Raw genomic sequence first — 8,408 nt, forward strand, 5'->3', positions numbered from 1 at the left:
CGTACTACTCTCACTAACGTACTACTCTCACTAACGTACTACTCACACTAACGTACTACTCACACTAACGTACTACTCTCACTAACGTATTACTCACACTAACGTACTACTCTCTCACTAACGTACTACTTTCTCACTAACGTACTACTCACACTAACGTACTACTCTCTCACTAACGTACTACTCTCTCACTAACGTACTACTCTCACTAACGTACTACTCTCACTAACGTACTACTCACACTAACGTACTACTCACACTAACGTACTACTCTCTCACTAACGTACTACTCTCACTAACGTACTACTCACACTAACGTACTACTCTCTCACTAACGTACTACTCATACTAACGTACTACTCTCTCACTAACGTACTACTCACACTAACGTACTACTCTCACTAAACATAATTAGCCACAAGAAGATGGAGAAATACAGAAGTTAGGAGAGCAAACGTCCTGAGGTCTATAAACAGATTCACGGATTAAACGTTTAAAGATGAAACCTACGAGTTAGAGTCAGTATCAGACATGATTAGCATAGCGCTAACAGCATGATTCACCATGGAAAAAAAGCTCTGTTCTAAATGCCATGCTAACGTACTAATACTAACGTACAACCAGTGGTGGGAAGGTGACTTTCAGAATGTAATCAGTTACAGATTACATGCTAAAACGTATTTGCAATTTTACTCACACTAACGTACTACTCACACTAACGTACTACTCACACTAACGTACTACTCTCACTAACATACTACTCTCTCACTAACGTACTACTCTCACTAACGTACTACTCACACTAACGTACTACTCACACTAACGTACTACTCTCACTAACGTACTACTCTCACTAACGTACTACTCACACTAACGTACTACTCTCACTAACGTACTACTCACACTAACGTACTACTCTCTCACTAACGTACTACTCTCACTAACGTACTACTCACACTAACGTACTACTCTCTCACTAACGTACTACTCATACTAACGTACTACTCTCACACTAACGTACTACTCTCACTAACGTACTACTCACACTAACGTACTACTCTCACTAACGTACTACTCACACTAACGTACACTGTACTACTCTCATCACTAACGTACTACTCTCACTAACGTCTACTCACACTAACTTACTACTCTATACGTAACGTACTACTCTCTCACTAACGTACTACTCATACTAACGTACTACTCTCACACTAACGTACTACTCTCTCACTAACGTACTACTCTCACTAACGTACTACTCTCACTAACGTACTACTCACACTAGCGTACTACTCTCTCACTAACGTATTACTCACACTAACGTACTACTCTCTCACTAACGTACTACTTTCTCACTAACGTACTACTCTCACTAACGTACTACTCTCACTAACGTACTACTCACACTAACGTACTACTCACACTAACGTACTACTCTCACTAACGTACTACTCACACTAACGTACTACTCTCACTAACGTATTACTCACACTAACGTACTACTCACACTAACGTACTACTCTCACTAACGTACTACTCACACTAACGTACTACTCACACTAACGTACTACTCACACTAACGTACTACTCTCACTAACGTATTACTCACACTAACGTACTACTCTCTCACTAACGTACTACTTTCTCACTAACGTACTACTCTCACTAACGTACTACTCTCACTAACGTACTACTCACACTAACGTACTACTCTCTCACTAACGTACTACTTTCTCACTAACGTACTACTCTCACTAACGTACTACTCTCACTAACGTACTACTCACACTAACGTACTACTATCACTAACGTATTACTCACACTAACGTACTACTCTCTCACTAACGTACTACTTTCTCACTAACGTACTACTCACACTAACGTACTACTCTCTCACTAACGTACTACTCTCTCACTAACGTACTACTCTCACTAACGTACTACTCTCACTAACGTACTACTCTCACTAACGTACTACTCACACTAACGTACTACTCTCTCACTAACGTACTACTCATACTAACGTACTACTCTCTCACTAACGTACTACTCATACTAACGTACTACTCTCACACTAACGTACTACTCTCTCACTAACGTACTACTCTCACTAACGTACTACTCTCACTAACGTACTACTCACACTAGCGTACTACTCACACTAACGTACTACTCTCACTAACGTATTACTCACACTAACGTACTACTCTCTCACTAACGTACTACTTTCTCACTAACGTACTACTCTCACTAACGTACTACTCTCACTAACGTACTACTCACACTAACGTACTACTCACACTAACGTACTACTCTCACTAACGTACTACTCACACTAACGTACTACTCTCACTAACGTATTACTCACACTAACGTACTACTCTCACTAACGTACTACTCACACTAACGTACTACTCACACTAACGTACTACTCACACTAACGTACTACTCTCTCACTAACGTACTACTCTCTCACTAACGTACTACTTTCTCACTAACGTACTACTCTCACTAACGTACTACTCTCACTAACGTACTACTCACACTAACGTACTACTCTCTCACTAACGTACTACTTTCTCACTAACGTACTACTCTCTCACTAACGTACTACTCACACTAACGTACTACTATCACTAACGTATTACTCACACTAACGTACTACTCTCTCACTAACGTACTACTTTCTCACTAACGTACTACTCACACTAACGTACTACTCTCTCACTAACGTACTACTCTCTCACTAACGTACTACTCTCACTAACGTACTACTCTCACTAACGTACTACTCTCACTAACGTACTACTCACACTAACGTACTACTCTCACTAACGTACTACTCACACTAACGTACTACTCTCTCACTAACGTACTACTCTCACTAACGTACTACTCACACTAACGTACTACTCTCTCACTAACGTACTACTCATACTAACGTACTACTCTCACACTAACGTACTACTCTCACTAACGTACTACTCACACTAACGTACTACTCTCACTAACGTACTACTCACACTAACGTACTACTCTCACTAACGTACTACTCACACTAACGTACTACTCTCTCACTAACGTACTACTCTCACTAACGTACTACTCACACTAACGTACTACTCTCTCACTAACGTACTACTCATACTAACGTACTACTCTCTCACTAACGTACTACTCATACTAACGTACTACTCTCTCACTAACGTACTACTCTCTCACTAACGTACTACTCTCACTAACGTACTACTCTCACTAACGTACTACTCTCACTAACGTACTACTCACACTAACGTACTACTCTCACTAACGTACTACTCACACTAACGTACTACTCTCTCACTAACGTACTACTCATACTAACGTACTACTCTCTCACTAACGTACTACTCATACTAACGTACTACTCTCACACTAACGTACTACTCTCTCACTAACGTACTACTCACACTAACGTACTACTCTCACTAACGTACTACTCACACTAACGTACTACTCACACTAACGTACTACTCTCACTAACGTATTACTCACACTAACGTACTACTCTCTCACTAACGTACTACTTTCTCACTAACGTACTACTCACACTAACGTACTACTCTCTCACTAACGTACTACTCTCTCACTAACGTACTACTCTCACTAACGTACTACTCTCACTAACGTACTACTCTCACTAACGTACTACTCACACTAACGTACTACTCTCCCTAACGTACTACTCACACTAACGTACTACTCTCTCACTAACGTACTACTCTCACTAACGTACTACTCACACTAACGTACTACTCTCTCACTAACGTACTACTCATACTAACGTACTACTCTCTCACTAACGTACTACTCACACTAACGTACTACTCTCACTAAACATAATTAGCCACAAGAAGATGGAGAAATACAGAAGTTAGGAGAGCAAACGTCCTGAGGTCTATAAACAGATTCACGGATTAAACGTTTAAAGATGAAACCTACGAGTTAGAGTCAGTATCAGACATGATTAGCATAGCGCTAACAGCATGATTCACCATGGAAAAAAAGCTCTGTTCTAAATGCCATGCTAACGTACTAATACTAACGTACAACCAGTGGTGGGAAGGTGACTTTCAGAATGTAATCAGTTACAGATTACATGCTAAAACGTATTTGCAATTTTACTCACACTAACGTACTACTCACACTAACGTACTACTCACACTAACGTACTACTCTCACTAACATACTACTCACACTAACGTACTACTCTCACTAACGTACTACTCACACTAACGTACTACTCACACTAACGTACTACTCTCACTAACGTACTACTCTCACTAACGTACTACTCACACTAACGTACTACTCTCTCACTAACGTACTACACTCTCACTAACGTACTACTCACACTAACGTACTACTCTCACTAACATACTACTCACACTAACGTACTACTCTCACTAACGTACTACTCACACTAACGTACTACTCACACTAACGTACTACTCTCACTAACGTACTACTCTCACTAACGTACTACTCTCACTAACGTACTACTCACACTAACGTACTACTCTCTCACTAACGTACTACACTCTCACTAACGTACTACTCACACTAACGTACTACTCTCACTAACGTACTACTCACACTAACGTACTACTCACACTAACGTACTACCCTCACTAACGTACTACTCACACTAACGTACTACACTCTCACTAACGTACTACTCACACTAACGTACTACTCTCACTAACGTACTACTCACACTAACGTACTACTCACACTAACGTACTACTCACACTAACGTACTACTCTCTCACTAACGTACTACTCTCTCACTAACGTACTACTCACACTAACGTACTACTCTCACTAACGTACTACTCACACTAACGTACTACTCTCTCACTAACGTACTACTCACACTAACGTACTACTCACACTAACGTACTACTCACACTAACGTACTACTCTCACACTAACGTACTACTCACACTAACGTACTACTCTCACTAACGTACTACTCTCTCACTAACGTACTACTCTCACTAACGTACTACTCACACTAACGTACTACTCTCACTAACGTACTACTCACACTAACGTACTAATCTCTCACTAACGTACTACTCACACTAACGTATTACTCTCACTAACGTACTACTCACACTAACGTACTACTCTCTCACTAACGTACTACTCACACTAACGTATTACTCACACTAACGTACTACTCTCACTAACGTACTACTCTCTCACTAACGTACTACTCTCACTAACGTACTACTCTCACTAACGTACTACTCTCACTAACGTACTACTCTCTCACTAACGTACTACTCACACTAACGTACTACTCTCTCACTAACGTACTACTCTCACTAACGTACTACTCCACTAACTACTACTCCACTACACGTACTACTCACACTAACGTACTACTCACTAACGTACTACTCACACTAACGTACTACTCTCACTAACCGTACTACTCACACTAACGTACTACTCTCACTACGTACCTACTACTACTCTCACTAACGTACTACTCACACTAACGTACTACTCACACTAACGTACTACTCACACTAACGTACTACTCACACTAACGTACTACTCACACTAACGTACTACTCTCTCACTAACGTACTACTCTCTCACTAAATGTACTACTCATACTAGCGTACTACTCATACTAAATGTAGTGCATTCACATTAGATAGAATGATAGGATTGAGTAGGCAAGAAATTCCAGGATGTATATTTTATGGGGACATGTTTTAAGTATGCACGGTGTGCACACTAGTCATACTGAACCGTCCCATGATGCATTGGGAGCAGAATGTAAAACCAGCTTCAAGCTAAAAACCAAAATAAAAGCATCTCTTCTTATCTTATATTGTTTTTTTTTTTTTAAAAAATCTCTTTTGTAAATATGGCTCTTATTTTGAAGTGAACAGGAAGTGTAGTCAGTAGACCAATGGAGAGTCTCTGAAAATGTGTGAATGAAATATGTCTATGTGAGTTTTATGGATCAAATGAGCACATGTTGATATTCTATTTGGTCACTTTCTCACTTTAAATGTTTTCAGAACTTTCAAAATAAAGGTGGCGAATCAACATAGATATTTAGCCTCAGTGTGAACAAGGTTTTTAACGCTGGAGGTTCCAGATGCATCTTGGGAAATTTGGAAGTATATTTCAGTGGGAACGCTCACCATCCTAATCATACTTATTGTTTCTAGTAAACACTAGGGCTGTACATTGCCATGAATCTGACGATACGATACGATTTGTATGTCTTGACACAATATATCCTGATACTAAACAATACGAGATACATTGTGATATTAATAATTACACATTTCTCCTTTATAAGTACAAAATGGTATGAAATACAATTTATTTCATTTTTATTAAACTTGTGAGAACAAGTAAATGGTAATTAACTGTAATTAAAACCCATATAAAAAACAAGTGGAATGTTTATCAAACTGTCAAATTATGTTTTTCTAAAATGTATCTTTAGCTTCTTCAACAGATTCAGATTCTGTTAAGTTCCTAAATTCTTTAAAATAAACGTATTACATTCATAAGTGTGCAGTACGTTTTATTAAAATAAAGCTAAAATGCATTGATTCGTGAGGTAGTTTAACAAGGTTTGATGGTGCGTTCACTGACACAGATGTTGGCACAGTTACATGTTTTTATTATTAAAAAACATGATTAAAAAATCTATTTGGACATTTTTTGGATTGATATGATAATCGTGTGGTGAAATATTGCAATAAATTATCTTTTTTTTTTAACACCCTTAGTATATATTGTAGTGTATAGTCCTTGAGTTTGTAGTTTGTAGTATGTTTAAAATCTTCTTCTACTACATTCTGCAGTCTTCACCCTGCTCTGCGTTGAGCCTTAACAGGAGCTGTTTGAACACTAAATAAATACATGTTGTTATTGTTTCGTTAATGTCTACATTAGTCTAAGCCCCACCTCCACAACCACCTGGTTGATGTATAGTTTAACATGTGTGCATGTTTTCCTTCTGCCTACAGAATAAAACAAACTCAAACCCTGTTGAGATCAGTCAAAGGTTGTTGCAGGGAGCCCCCCCCCCCCCCCCCATGTACATGAACAGCTCTATAATATAGAGCAGCTGTGGGTGTGGGTGAATGTTTTTCTCCTCTAGCGTGGATGCTGAGAATGACACAATCCTTCTGGTATTTGAAAGTGAAGCAACGTGCACGTCAGCTGAGGAAAGTGTGCACGTGAGATCACTATGGGAATGTGTGTGTGTGTGTGAATCCTCATCATTCCACCACATTCTGCCGTGCATCACTGTCAGAACGCAGAGTTTATTTTAGACACAATATTAGAACCTGATGGAACCTCAACACAGAGTTCTCTCTGTAGAACTCCTCCTATAGACTATTAATACAGCACTAATGACACATAGGTCATCTCATAGGGACAATGTCAAGGATGTGCAGTCGACCTTTTTTGGAGCCAAAATGTCAAGGTCACGTCAAGTGTCAAAAAGCAAAATGTTCCATATCTCTATGAATATTTATTTTATAAGTTTGATGGTTACATTTCTGAAAAGCTCATCTCATGTAGAGTATTTTATTTCTGTGAACCGAAGCTGTCCGACCTACCAGTAAAAAGATCAGTAGGGGTCAAAGTTCATGATGTCACCAAAAAAGAAAAACTTTTTCCCTATAATTTGGCCACTGGTACCTTTTAATGTATAATAATAATAATGGCTTGTATTTATATAGCGCTTTTTTCAAGTAGACTCAAAGCTTGTACAGAAACCATTATTTATTCACACCAGTCACTCACACAGTCATACCGGTGGAGGTAAGCTACAATGTAGCCACAGCTACCCTGGGGCATACTGACAGAGGCGTGGCTGCCATTTCACGCCTACGGCCCCTCTGACCACCACCAACATTCATACGCAATTCATACGAGGCAAAGTGGGTAAAGTGCCTTGCCCAAGGACACAACGACAATGTCTTGGACAGAGCAGGATTTGTTCAAGTTCAGTCGTCTGTTTTTACTGCATTATTACTTTTGTCATTAGTAAAACAAAACCAAATACAGGTTGTTATTTTTGCCAATTTTCAATTGCTAAATACGTGTTGTAAATACAGGTCTTGCCGAGTTTTTATTATTATTATTATTATTATTTTTGAGGCCCTTCCCGGGGGTGTCATTTAATTAAATTTGTCAGGATGGAATAATTTGGTGAAATATTTTACTTGTAGGTTTTTGATTAAATTTGTGACTTATTAGCACCACCTAGAGTTTGTAACTTTTCACTGGTTTGAACTAGCTGGATGGCATCCTGTAGGTATATGCAGTGGACTGTGACTAGAGAAAAAGTAATTTGGACCTATAACCTAAAT

Source organism: Gouania willdenowi, chromosome 13 (genome assembly GCF_900634775.1).
Source record: "Gouania willdenowi chromosome 13, fGouWil2.1, whole genome shotgun sequence".
Classification (NCBI taxonomy): domain Eukaryota; kingdom Metazoa; phylum Chordata; class Actinopteri; order Blenniiformes; family Gobiesocidae; genus Gouania; species Gouania willdenowi.